The sequence below is a fragment of the Bison bison genome, unplaced genomic scaffold (genome assembly GCF_000754665.1).
Source record: "Bison bison bison isolate TAMUID 2011002044 unplaced genomic scaffold, Bison_UMD1.0 scf7180017864167, whole genome shotgun sequence".
NCBI classification, from domain to species: domain Eukaryota; kingdom Metazoa; phylum Chordata; class Mammalia; order Artiodactyla; family Bovidae; genus Bison; species Bison bison.
The window spans coordinates 3,980,739-3,993,556 of record NW_011494739.1 but is presented as its reverse complement, the minus strand read 5'-3'; the positions used below and the strand labels follow the sequence as shown (position 1 = coordinate 3,993,556).

The 12,818-nt window shown below is 53.5% G+C and overlaps 1 protein-coding gene across 1 annotated transcript in view; it reads left to right on the top strand.

The window, feature by feature from the left end:
- Positions 1–6,900: 6,900 nt before the first annotated feature.
- The window catches only part of PMEPA1 (prostate transmembrane protein, androgen induced 1), a 15,308-nt gene continuing 9,390 nt past the window's right edge, over positions 6,901–12,818 (top strand). Inside the window, exon 1 of the mRNA XM_010841825.1 lies at positions 6,901–7,026. The gene's annotated coding sequence lies outside the window, so the exon portion shown is untranslated. The remainder of the gene's footprint in view (positions 7,027–12,818) is intronic.

The window sequence follows — 12,818 nt, the reverse complement described above, 5'->3', positions numbered from 1 at the left end:
CATGTGGTGCGTGTGTCACTTTGTGGTCCAGTCTGGCCCCTGGTGGATCGGCCTTTGCCGGCTGCTGCTCTTGCTACGAGACAAGAGGAAGTGAGCCAGAGTGAGGGACCACTTCAGCTGGGGCTGCCGGGAGGTGGTGGCTTGTGCTGAGGCTTTGTGTTGAGTTTCTGGTCCAGAGGACAGCAGTTAGGATACCAGGCCCCATGAAGAGATCTGTGTGAATTCCAAATCTCAGGTTGCCTGTCCGTGTGACAAGAATGCCACAGGACTAAGCCCCCCAACCCTGGAGCTGCTGGGAAAGGTCTGTGAGATGACAGCTCAGACCTGGGAAGCCCTGGCAGCTGGGGCCATGCCTGTTGTAGGTGTGTTGTTAGAATGAATGGCCTTGGGAGAGTCCAGACCATCAGTTATCTGTACCAAAAATAAATTTAGCCAGGTTTCTGGCAGCACAGGTCTGAACCCTTTTGCTGTGGAGAGCAGGATTTATTTATCACCCTGGGAAACCTCAGCTCCCAGGGTCTGGGCCCAGCACATAGCAGGTGCTTGGTGAATGTGCTCCTAGAATGATCGTGTGGGACAGCAGAGTTCCTGAGGTTGGGAGTAGACCACAGAAGAGAACATCCCTCATGGAAAATAAGATCACAGAGGCCCTGGGCGTCATGCATGGGCTTGTGGGCAGGCTGCTGCTATCCCCACAGGTACATTTGTGTCTCCACAGACCCACCCCCCACCCCCCAGCCATCTGCCCCCCACGCAGGGCAGGTTTGCCACTTCCACAGCTTGCAGCCAGCCAGTCTCCCTACATCAGCTCCTACTATTAGTTAGTGAGCTCATGTCTAAGTTCAGGGTGCCAGTGAGGGCTCTTCCTCAGGCATACACGGCTGCCTTCTTGCTATGTCCTCAGATGGGCTTTCCTTGGCATGTGTGCAGAGAAAGTGAGCTCTGTGGTCTCTCTTCCTTTTTTTTTTTTTTTTCTGTTGGCCACATTCTGCAACTTGCAGGATCTTAGTTCCCCAGTGCAGTTCACAGTTCAGTCACTCAGTCATGTCTGACTCTTTGCAACCCCATGGACTGCAGTATACCAGGCCTCCTTGTTCATCACTAATTCCCGGAGCTTGCTCAAACTCGGGGATTAAACCCAGGCCCCAGCAGTGAAAGCTCCAAGTCCTAACCACTGAAGCACCAGTGAATTCCCTTTGATGTCTCTTTTCATAAGGACACTAATCCTATAGGACCAGGGCTCCACCCTTGTGACCCCAGTTATCCTTAATCACTTACTTGGAGGCCCCATCTCCAAATACAGCCACATTTGGAAGTTATGGCTTGAATGTATTATATGGGATTGGGTGGGGAGACAGATTGAGTGCGTAATACAAGGTACCCTTCTGCTCCAAGCAGAGGATTTGGGAAGGCAGGTGAGAACTGCCACTCCTTGTTGGCTGATCTTAGCACCAGCCCCCCACTGTAGGTCTACATCTCGAGCCCCTGCACTGCTCTGGATGTTCCAGGCTTCTGGCTGCTTGCCTGACTGTGTGTTGACCAATGCAAGTTTCTTTGCTGCCTGAGCACCAGGATAGGCCAGATACCAGAGAGAGACCAGTAAAGGGGATGGCCTCCTTCCTTGGAGCTGGGAGTCCCACATGGTGATGGCCAGGGTTCAGCACTGTAATAGTATGTAAAAGTTGCTCTGGAGTAACCATAGCTGGGCTTTGAGGGTTGAAGAGGAGTCCTTTAAAGACTGGGCAGAAAGGCTCCTGCTTGCCAGTCTCATGCTGGCTGTGGGGAGGCTGCAGGACAAGGAGACCTCATGCTGATGGGCAGACGGACAATGACAGTAAGACGCAGACCAAGGGATGGCTAAGTCATGACATGCATTTTCCTGGAAGTCATAGCAGATAAGCTGGCTGCTGTTTACAAAAGAAGCCTCCAGTTACATGGGAGAGCTTACAACTGCCAGAGAAAGCCAGAGAAGGAAGTGGCTGCAGGGGCAGTTGGACCTGGGATCAGAAGCTGGATTAGGAGGAACAGGAGGTGAGAAGGTGTTCCGGGCAGGTGGATCAGCCTGGGCAAAGGCCCTGCCAGACGGAAGCAGAGGTTCTGCTCAGAGGGCAGCTGAGATGCTGCCGGGCTGAGAGGACCGTGCAGGCTGTCAGGAGGCAATTGTCGTGAAAAGTGGGAGGCCTGGGTCCCAGGAGAGTCATGCAAGTCCTTGAGGATAACAGCTGATGCTTATGGGCTACTTGACATGTACTGGGCACTTGATAAGGAATTTAGCCATGTCCTTAGGTCACACGTCTGGCCACAGGTAGATCTGGGGTTTGGGCCCAGGCAGCCAGCTCCAGGGCTTCTGCTCACCCTGCTCCTGGTGTTTGCTGAATCCGATTCCATTCCAGAGAGCCCAGGGGTGCAGGAGAACCCATTCTGCCCTCGCAGTTTCTCCGGCCTCTCCTGCCATGTGACCTTGACCATCATTGCATCTCCTGCCTCTGCCCTGGATGAGACCTAGAATAGCTGGGCTGTTCGTGGTCCTAATGGAAACGGGCACCCCCAGCTGGCGCTGAGACCCATCCTGACCAAACCGGTCCCGCCGACCCCGAAGGCCCCCAGCACGCGGCCGCCGTTTTGATGGAGGAGCTATTGAGAAGTGGCTCAATCCCGGCCGCATTGTGGGCCAATTCAGAGCGGAGCTCTTTGTCAGAGAGGCTTGGAGACCAAGCCCCCTTCACATCCCCTCTCCTGGCGCTGCCCCCAAGCCCCTCTGAGCTCATGTTGGGAAACACCAGGCTCTTGAAAATCAGTAATTGAGAGAAACACTGCTGGTTTCCAAGGAGCACATGGTGACTCCCGAGTGGCGAGGGCAAGCCAGAGTCACGTTGTCACCATGTTCGGAAACTCACACACACACAAGCGCACGCGCCCCGGTCTCTTTCGTATGTAAATTAGGATTGGTGAAACTAAAGCTGTCCGTGTGTGTTATAAAAAATGCAACCAACATAGAAATACAAAAAGTATAAAGGATAGATGCCTTCTTTCATAGTAGTCATCATGAACAATTTGATTTTTATCCTTGTTTTTGCTATAAAAATGGGTGCATATTATAGATACTGTTCCAGTTTCATTATTTCTGCTCGGCAATAATTGCAAAAATAGCCATCCATCCTCAAACCTATATAGGTCAGCTGTTCTCAGCCAGGCATGGTTCTGTGCTCCCCAGGAGACACTGGGCAGTGTCGGCAGACGCTTTTGGTTGTCACAACTTGACCGTGATGGTGCTACTGGTTTCTAGTGGGCAGAGGCCAGGGATATTGCTAAACATTCTGCAGTGCACAGGCCCCACCACAGAGAATTATCCAGCCCCCAAATCTCAGTAGCACCAAGGCTGGGAAACCCCACTGTAGGATTTACCTGTCTTTTTGTGTGCTCGTAATTTTTATTGGAGTTTAGTTGCTTTACAGTGTTGTTAGTTCCTATTATACAGTAAAGGGAATCAGTTATACCGCTACACATATCCACTCTTTTTTAGATTTCCTTCCCAGGGAGGTCGCCACAGATCACTGAGTAGAGTTCCCTGTGCTAAACCGTAGGTTCTCATTAGTTATCTATTTTATGCATAGTGTGTGTATGTCCATCCCAGTCTCCCAATTCGTCCCACTCGTCTTCCCACAGTGGTACACATAAGTTTGTTCTCTACAGCTGTGACTGTGTTTCTGCTTTGCCAGTACGTTCATCTGTACCATTTTTCTATATTCGACATATAAGTGATACGGGCTTCCCAGGTGGCAGAGTGGCAAAGAATCTACCTGCCAATGCAGGAGACGCAAGAGACAGGGTTTGATCCTTGGGTTGGGAATATCCCCTGGAGGAAGAAATTGCAATCCACTCCAGTATTCTTGCCTGGAAAATTCCCTGGACAGAGGAGCCTGGGGTCATACATGATTGAGCATGCATGCATGCATAAATGATATTTCTTTTTCTCTTTCTGACTTACTTTGTATGACAGTCTCTAGTTTCATCCAAGTCTCTGCAAATGGCACTGTATGTTCCTTTTTGATGGCTGAGTAATATTCCATGGTATATATATGTAGCATGTGTCCTTTATTTCTCTGTCCATGGACATGCTTCTATGTCCTGGCTGTTGTAAATAGTGCTGCAGTGAACACTGGGGTGCATACATCCTTTTGAATTATGGTTTTCTCTGGATACATGCCCAGGAATGGGATTTGGGGTCATATAATGCCCAGACAGTGAGATACATATATACGAGGGTTAGCGTAGTGGAATTTAGATGGTCTCTGGTTGGTCACCGTCACAAAAAACCCTGCAGAAGTGTCCTTATACGTGTATGCTCTCAGGTCCTTCTGCGGATTTTTCTGTTGGGTACAATCTTAGAAGTTAAAATTGCAAGCTGGAAAGGTAGCGTGCCTTTTAGATTTTGATAGGTCCTGCCACGACGCCCTCCAAGCTGATTACGGTCATTGACGCTGCCACCACAGACAGCTCACTCACCCACTCCTCCTCTCCTCAATTAACAAAGCGCATTTGATTTATTTTAAATAACTTTCCATTGCAGCTCCGTGTCCATTGACAGAAACCGCTCTCTCTCACCGCAAATTCACTCCATTCCGCCAATAACTCTCGAACGGTGATTGATATTTTGCTGACAGTGGGTGTTTAAAGATGTTCAATGTCGGTGACAATAGGAAAAAAAATCCCATTAGTTCTTTCCATTTGGGTAATAGCAAGAAAGATAAAAGGCACGGCTTTGTCTTTCCTTATTGAAGGAGCGTTTAATCACGAGGCTCTAAAATGATTACACAGGCCCTCTGCTCGCCCTGGAGTTGATTTTACCTCCCCATTCCCACACACACACTTTGAGACTCAGGGCTCACCCATCACCCAGCTGCAGCCCTCTCTCAGGTGACCTCCTGCAAGGTGACCTCGGGATGTGTGGGCTGAAGCCCCAAAATGAGTGAAGCTCTGCACACTTTGCCACTTGGGTTCAAGAAGGCAGTTCACCTACATGCAGGACTAGGTGTCTTACTAGTTAAAGGAGATGCACAGCACAGAAGGGTATGTGGGACTGAAGACTTATCGTTCACATCCTTTAAACCTGGCCCTGTATCTGCTGGCTATTTAGTGCAGCTTGACTGTATGGTCCCCTGGGCTTCCGAATGCTTCCACCGACACCGGGACAGGCCAGTGTGGAGCCTTCTCTGTTAGGCTCCACTGGACAGGCCACAGAGCTGACATCTGGTCCTCCCATCCTGAGATGCTCTTGAGCAGAGTAGGGTAGACAAGAGTTGAGAGAGTGATGCCCGCATGCTGGGGAGCTCAGGGAGGGGTCAGGGGGAAGCCTAGCAGAAAAGTGTGTGTGTGTTCATACATACTTGTGCACGCAGGCGCAGTCCAGTGGGGGAAGAGGGAAGGGAGGGAAGGAGTCAGCCAGGGGAGGAAAGGCTGGAGGTGGCTCAGGTGGACGGAGGGAGAGGTGTGAGTGTGGCCCATCTTCTGTCGTCCCATTTGCTCTACAATACAACACTTTCATCCCCAGAGCGGCTGTCAGTTCAGCTGGTGCTGGAGAGAGTCGGGAGACACAGTCTCACAGGGCAGCTTTGTGTTCAGCCACACTTGTCTCCCCTCTCCAGGTGAGGGGACTAGACAACCACCTGGCACCTGGTTATCACCTTGGCCTCCTCAGCCAGGGCACCTCGCCTGCCCCACGAAGAGCAACCCTAGTTCAGCACCTAAACTCCCAGGGCCCATCAGAGGCACCCGAGGCCAGGGCTCCACTGCCCTCAATCCCAGACTGAGGGGCTTGACCCAGCCTCCCCCAACCCCGAGAAATGCTGCCAGACCCAAGATGAGAGCATCTTTGCCAGGAGACCTCTGGGAAGCCCCATTCCAGGGACCAGCCACCTGGTTTGGAGATCGACAGATGCTTTGTCTCTTTTACTGTGAATGTAATTGCACGTGCTCGAAGGTGAGTGTGCAGGAGTGTGTATTACAAGGAAGGAGCCATCCCCTCTCGGGCACCCCCAGGGTAACCATGCCTGACCCTTGGGCCATGTAGCTGCATGCAGTCACTCACAGAAGTTCATATGCCTCACCCGAATCACTTTTATTAAAAATACACGTCTGTGCTTTTTTAAACAAGGATGGTCCCGTCTCATTGGATAGCTTCTCTTGCTCAGGAAGAAGCACAAATCTGTGTGTAATTTGTCACTGTACACAAATCTGCTAGCAGCGCCTTCCTAGGTTGTGTTAGCCCCTTGGAGGGGGCGGACTTCAAGTGGTTCCCAGGGATTTTGCCTTTTCACCTGCAGTGGGCCTTCCTGCACTCCTCTTTATACTTGAGAACACTGTAATCCTTTATGCCATGCATTTCTTGTGTGCCTGCCCTAGGGAAGGTGCTGGGGACACAGAGAATGAGCGATGGACACTGGCGTTCTGGGAGGGAGAGGCACAAGCCCCTGATGAGGGCTACAGAGAACCGTGAAGCAGGCTTGGGACATGGGTCCCAGAGACCAGGGCAGACACTGATGCAGACAGGATGCTCAGCATGCTTCCTGTATAAGTGACACTGGAATGGAGACCAGGAAGGAGGTGAGGGGGGAGCAAGCACAGGCTCGTAGGTAAGATCATTCCAGACAGAAGGAGGGGCTCATGCAAAGGCCCTGGAGTGGGCTGTATTTGGTCCTCTTACAGAGCACATGGGCTTCCCTGCCTGGTGGCTCAGATGATGAGGAATCTGCCTGCAATGCAGGAGATGCTCTGGTCAGAAAGATCCTCTGGGGAAGGGAATGGCAACCCACTCCAGTACTCTTGCCTGGAGAATCCCACGGACAGAGGAGCCTGGTGGGCAACAGTACATGGGGTCGCAAAGAGTCAGACATGACTAAGCGATTCACACTTTCACTTTTTTTTTTCACTTTTTTTCACAGAGCACAGAACAAAATCCTCACTAGAGCAGAGAGCTAAAGGCAGAGAATCCCAGGAAACCTGCGTGTGGAGATAAATATCCAGGAGGTGATTTGTCTGGTCAGGAGTTCTCGCTTGAAAGTTTTGAGAGATTGTTACTTTGCTTTTCAGAGATGCTCCCAGCTTGCACCATCTGTCAGCTACGGTGCTGGCAGAGGGATCCGCCTTGCTGGGCCTTCTCCAGCCACTGTGATTCCACCGCCCAGCTCAGGTCTGTGTGGGGCAGAGGATAGGTGTGGCCCAGGGCGTGGGGTTCCGGATTCCACATAATGAGGCTTCCCGGGTGTTTTCCTCGCAGAGGCGCTGCCAACCTGAGTCTGTGGCTGCAAACTGACCCATACAGTTCTCACCACAGCCAGATGGGATGGGGACTGGGTCAGCCCTCTGTGTTTTCTCCCCCAAATGAGGACACTAAGTGATGTGCCTGAGGTCACAGTTAAAGTGGCAAAGTTGGGATTTGAACCCAGGAATCTTGGGGGCACACTTCGTGTTCTGAATCAGTGCTCCGAATTCTGCCGTGAGCAGCAGTGCGGGGAGCCCCAGGCCCCAGTGCAAGGCTTTCCCCCGCCGCCCTGCACCCAACACTGGACAGCGTCGTGGACAGTACTCATGGTTACGTGCTCCGCTATCAGGCGCCTGGCGCCCAGCTGCATGCTTGGCACAGAGTAGGGGCTGGGTAAGCGTACAGTCTGTCTTTAAAAATGAGAAAACTGGCCTAGATTTCTGCCCACCTCCCGAACCTTAAGAGAAAGATCCGTTCTTTTACTCACAAATGGTCTTACCCTAAGAAATCAATGTACCGTCAGGGGTGTTTGAAATGGCACCAGGAGTGATCAGAAAGTTATTCCTTTGACGTCTGGCTCAATTTTATTTGAAATTCCAGGGGGGAAAAGGAGCTGGGTTCTTATTCAAATGCGGTGGGGGGGAGGGGCAGTAAATGAAATGGCAGGAACCCCAGGCTGGCTGGGGCTCCTCAGAATGACAATGAGGCCTGCCCCGGCCAGTCTCATCCAGGCAGGCCTAACGAGATTAGATTTTCATAAATTTCAGACAGTGCCAATTCCTAATTCCTCAGTGTGCGGCCAGGAGGCCAGACAGGGCCGCCTGCACGGACTGCTTGTTAACCAGGGAGCACGCCGGCTGCCCCTCCGCCCGGAGCAGACACAGGGCGGGGGGCGGTAGGGGGGGTCGTCTGGTCTGGAAACCTCCTGTGGGCTGGCAGGAGCTGGGTGGACTCTGGCCCAGCTCTCTAGCCAAGGAAAGAGAAAAGATCTCCAACATCCGGCTGCTTTTCCGATGATTAACTGAAAACCCAGTGACGGTTGTGCCCACACGTTGCATGGCAAATTCTGCACCAGCCCTCTCCCCATTTACAGCCGGGAAGCAGCCAGACAGGGGTTTGAACTGAGGCTCCTGCGTTTGGTTTTGGTCTGGCTCCATCACTCAGAACAGGGAGCCATAAACTTGGTTGCAAAAGAATTGCATCTTCACCTTAACCACCCCTAACAGGAACACAGGTACCAAACCACAGGGCATCAGCAGCTACTTGCAATCCGGTCGCCAGTAGAAACCACAGACTTCCTATCCATGGAAACCTGCCTGGTCGCATTTAATGTGCTAGTATCCCAGGTCACTTGTGTGGTCCTGTATGTTCTTTATCGAAAGTCTGGTTGAGAGTTTGAGAACTATATTTTGATAGAGTTGGGTTCCTTTTAAAGCCTCACATGAATTTTTATTCAGTTTAATTTTATTTTAAAATACGCATTCTGAGAGCTCATCCTGGCTCCCCCAGCTGCCAGGGAAGGAAGCCATGGGGTCAGGACTGCTCTCTGACTCCTGGCCTGACGGGACCGACACTGCCCCTCGGGGGTTTGTGGGAACTAAGTGGGGAAGGATGTCCTGTCCTGGACAGGCGCTTGGCACTCAGATAGAGACAGAGGAGAAGGCAGCTGTGTCTTCATGCAGTTTCGTGGGAGGTGCCCAGAGCTCCCCCGAATGCATGGCATGAGGCCTTTCTAACAACCATCCTGTGGCTTTCCTCTGTGCTGGTGGGGAGGTGGGGACCACTGGGCAAGATACTGGCTTCGTGGACCACATGGCAAGTGATCCTCTAGGCAGTCTCGATCTACCCTGGAAACCAGTCCCATTCCACACAAGCGCCTGACTTGAACCAACACTGTTCCTGACATTCTGGGACCACGGTACCCAGGACCATTGGGTGTGGGGCTGTTGGCCTAACCCATCCCTGAAAGCACAGGCTTGGGGGTCTGGGGTCTTGAACTGTGTGGCCTTTGGCCAGTCATCTCCCGTCTCGCAGCCTCAAGTTTCCTCATCTGTAAAGTTGGCGGCGGGGGTCATATTAGTGTCTATTTCACAGAATGCAGCTGAGGATTCAATATGATGATACCCAAAGAGATTCGGGCCACACCTGGCCCTGAGGGGGCTCCCAGACGCTACCCCTCACTAGTGTCAGGCGAGCTGGAAAAGGACCAGAGATGCCCGTGTGCACACCTCAAAGTGACTGCATCCGTCTCTGGAGGAGGAGACACAAAAGCAGTCAGGCTGCTCCAATGAGGCGGACGAAGCTGTTAATTTGAAGTTATTCATGAGGAAAGAAGACCCTCAATTAAATAAGAGTGACCTTACTTTGCATGTGGAAGATGGGCTTGGCCACCCCCAGAGAACCTGCTGCATCCATCACCCGCCCCAAAGGGGAAATTACCAAGAAAAATGACAGGACCGCTGCCCCATGGGAAGCGGACCTGACGCCCAGATCAGAATGAGGGAAGTGTGATGCTTCCTCCCCAAAGACTCCTGTTCTCTGCACAGGTCCTCTAAGCCGGGACTGGTGCCCCTAAGTCCAGCCACCACCCTGGGTGACCTTTTCTGACTGACCCTGTGACAGAGGCCCGTGAAAGCATGCTCAGTGTTTCCAGGGCATCAGCCTGGATGAGGGGAGCCTGCTGTCCCAAAGGCATGTAGGGGTTGTGACGGTGGAGATAGTGGATCACCCACTGTCTCCTGCCCCATTCTGAGCCCTTGACATGTACTTTTTCATCTTTCCTGGAGCTCTCAGGGATGCATATGCCCAGGGTCACACGGCCAGCAGCTGGCAGATGGAAGGATAGGCATCTTCTGAGGTGTTCCCACATAGGTGGGAGAACTGACAGATACTTCGGGAAAGCTGGGAGCATTTATCAGGAGATAAAGGCCCTTTCCCCTCTCACTCATGGATTTGGGACCGGCCCTGCCCTTTGATCTGGAGGAACTTCTGTCTGTCCCCTGGTTGGCTTGTCTACACAATAGCATGGTGATGGCGCTCGTAGACCTGGGGGAGGTGGGCTCAGCGCAGGGTGGTGCACGTGTTGTACATGTTAGCATCCTGACTGTAGTCCCAGTGAGTGGTTGCTATGACAACAGGGAGTTTGGGCTGGGGACCAGCCCGCCACCCCCTCCTGCTCTGATTCCCCTTTGTTTGTGACCAGGCTTTGCTGTGAGCCCCGTGGTCACAGGAGACTTGAACTGAGTGGAGGGCAGCAGTTGGACCTATGCCTTCCGCCAGTGTGCTGGGCACCTGGTCCCACGTCCAGGTAAAGGGAGCCTGTGAGATTGAGGACGCTGAGGCAGGATCAGTGTGGCTCTGTGTCTTGGGGACTCCTCTCTTGGCTGGAAGTCTAGAAGCCACCCATTCTGCAGACTTTGGCCTCTCGTTGCTTTTAAAATTCTTTGAATATGCTGCCGGCGTTAAAGGCCAGGCAGCTTCACCAACTGTTTCTAGGTTCTGGAGAGATGGGGAATTATGGCTGCACTGACCCAGCCTGCCTGGGAGCTGTCTGGCCTGCTGGGGTTTCAGCTAGCAGTGCATGTCTGGAGCACCCTGTGGACCTGATGAGGAGCTCTTGCTCAATTAGTGTATTCCTGCAGTGGGAGCAGGAGTGAGGAGCTGAGCACGAAGATCCAGAGGGGCCAGGCAGATGAGGTCAAGCAGAACTAGGGCCCAGGTGGAGCTTGGGGCAAGTGGACAGCACAGCCTGTGTTAAGAGGGTGGCCACCCACAGCTCTGTTTGTTGCTTTGGTGGGGACGGGACTGTGGATGCAAATGCCCTCAGGCCCCCATTTGCCCCGTATTCCAGCAGATGCTTTCTGATGCATGTCCCAAAGAGGTGAGTTCATGTCCCCTGAAGGCAGAGTCTCTAGGAAGGAGCACCCTGAGTGTGAAAGTTCACTGTGCTATCCAGGGGACCAGAGCCCCCTCACCCCATGGCCAAGGTCAAGACACCCAGCCTAGGCTTATTTTTGCCTTATGGGTTGGGATGTATCACCTGTTGGCTGGGGGGCCTCTCCTGATCCCCTCAATGCCCCTGTCCCCATGTCTCCATGTCTTTGCACATGCTCAGTCGCTCAATTGTGTCTGACTCTGCGTGACCCCATTGACTGTAGCCTGCCAGGCTCCTCTGTCCATGGGATTCTCCAGGAAAGAATACTGGAGTGTGTTGCCATGCCTTCCTCCAGTGGATCTTCCTGATCCAGGGATTGAACCCATCACTTACGTCTCCTGCATGGGCAGGTGGAGTCTTTACCACTAACACCACCTAGGAAGACCCCGTGTCTTTGCACACCCTGGAATATCCAGCTGGGTCCTGCTTGACCCTCTGTCTTCAGACATATGGGTTTGGACTGTCTGTTTGCTTTGGCTGGTGTGCTGGGGAGCCCCTACTAACCATGGTCACATTGAGGGAGTGTTCCCTGAGTGCTGACCATGTGGGCCCCCACACAGCCTCTCCCTTCCATGTGGGGAAACCGGGATGGACTCAGAGTGAGTGAGGGTCACAGAGCCAGCCAGGGCGTCCCCATGGAGTGCTGTGCCAGCCCTGGAGCCACCTCAGGGACTCTGCAACCCTTAGGAGTCTCCCTTCCCTTCTGGCCACGACCCCAGGCCTCTGGCTTCCAGAATAGAGCCTGGAAGCACTTCGTGGTCTCCTGAGAATTTCGCCCCATCGTCCCCCATGTGGATTTGTGTGGGGTTGTGGCCCAGGAACCAGTGCGGTCATGTTAGTGTCTTCAGCACCCTGGGCTCCTTTCTGGGGGTGATTCTCTCACTCTGACACTGCACCCCAGAAATCAGGTCCTCCCGCCCTTTGGGGGTCGGGAGAGCTGTGGGCTTTGTTCACGCCCACTCAGCCTGTGGGGCCTCATCTGTTGCCCCAGTAGGACACCTCCAGCCCTGTTACCTCCTCACTGGATGTTACCTGGAGGAGGGCAGCGACCTGGCCAGGAGCCTGCAGGCCACCAGGCCTGGGACGGAGACACAGACACCTCCCTTGCTTCAGGCCAGGCGTGGGCAGGGCCCCTGGAGACGGGTGGAGGAGGGCAAGGGTGCCTACCCCTAAGTCCGGGCCGGGGTGAAGAGTGCACGGTGTTGGAGGAGGGGTTGCAGGCCCCTCTGAGGAGGGGGTGTGGGTGTTGCACAAAGCCAGCCTGTGTGTCCCCTGAATGGGCAGCTTTATCCCAGGCCCTAGCGCACAGGCCCCGGACCAGCCTGTCTGGGGAGGCAGGAGGTGTGGCCACAGCCACTGGGTTCCAGGCCAACGTCCTGGCCTTTGCCAGCTCAGGCCCCGCACCCTCCTGGCGGGAAAGGGAACGAGTCCCTCTGAGGGTCCTATTTCCCGCCAGGCGGGGCCCAGCCTACTAGGGCATCAGGAGGGACTCACCGAAGTCCCTGGCTACTTCATCGTCCCTCCTGGTCCCTCCCAGGGCAAGATAAGGATGTGGCTCCCACCCCCATATCCAATGAGGGAGTCACCAGCGAGCAGTCTGTCACGTGACCTGAACCTGGGTCC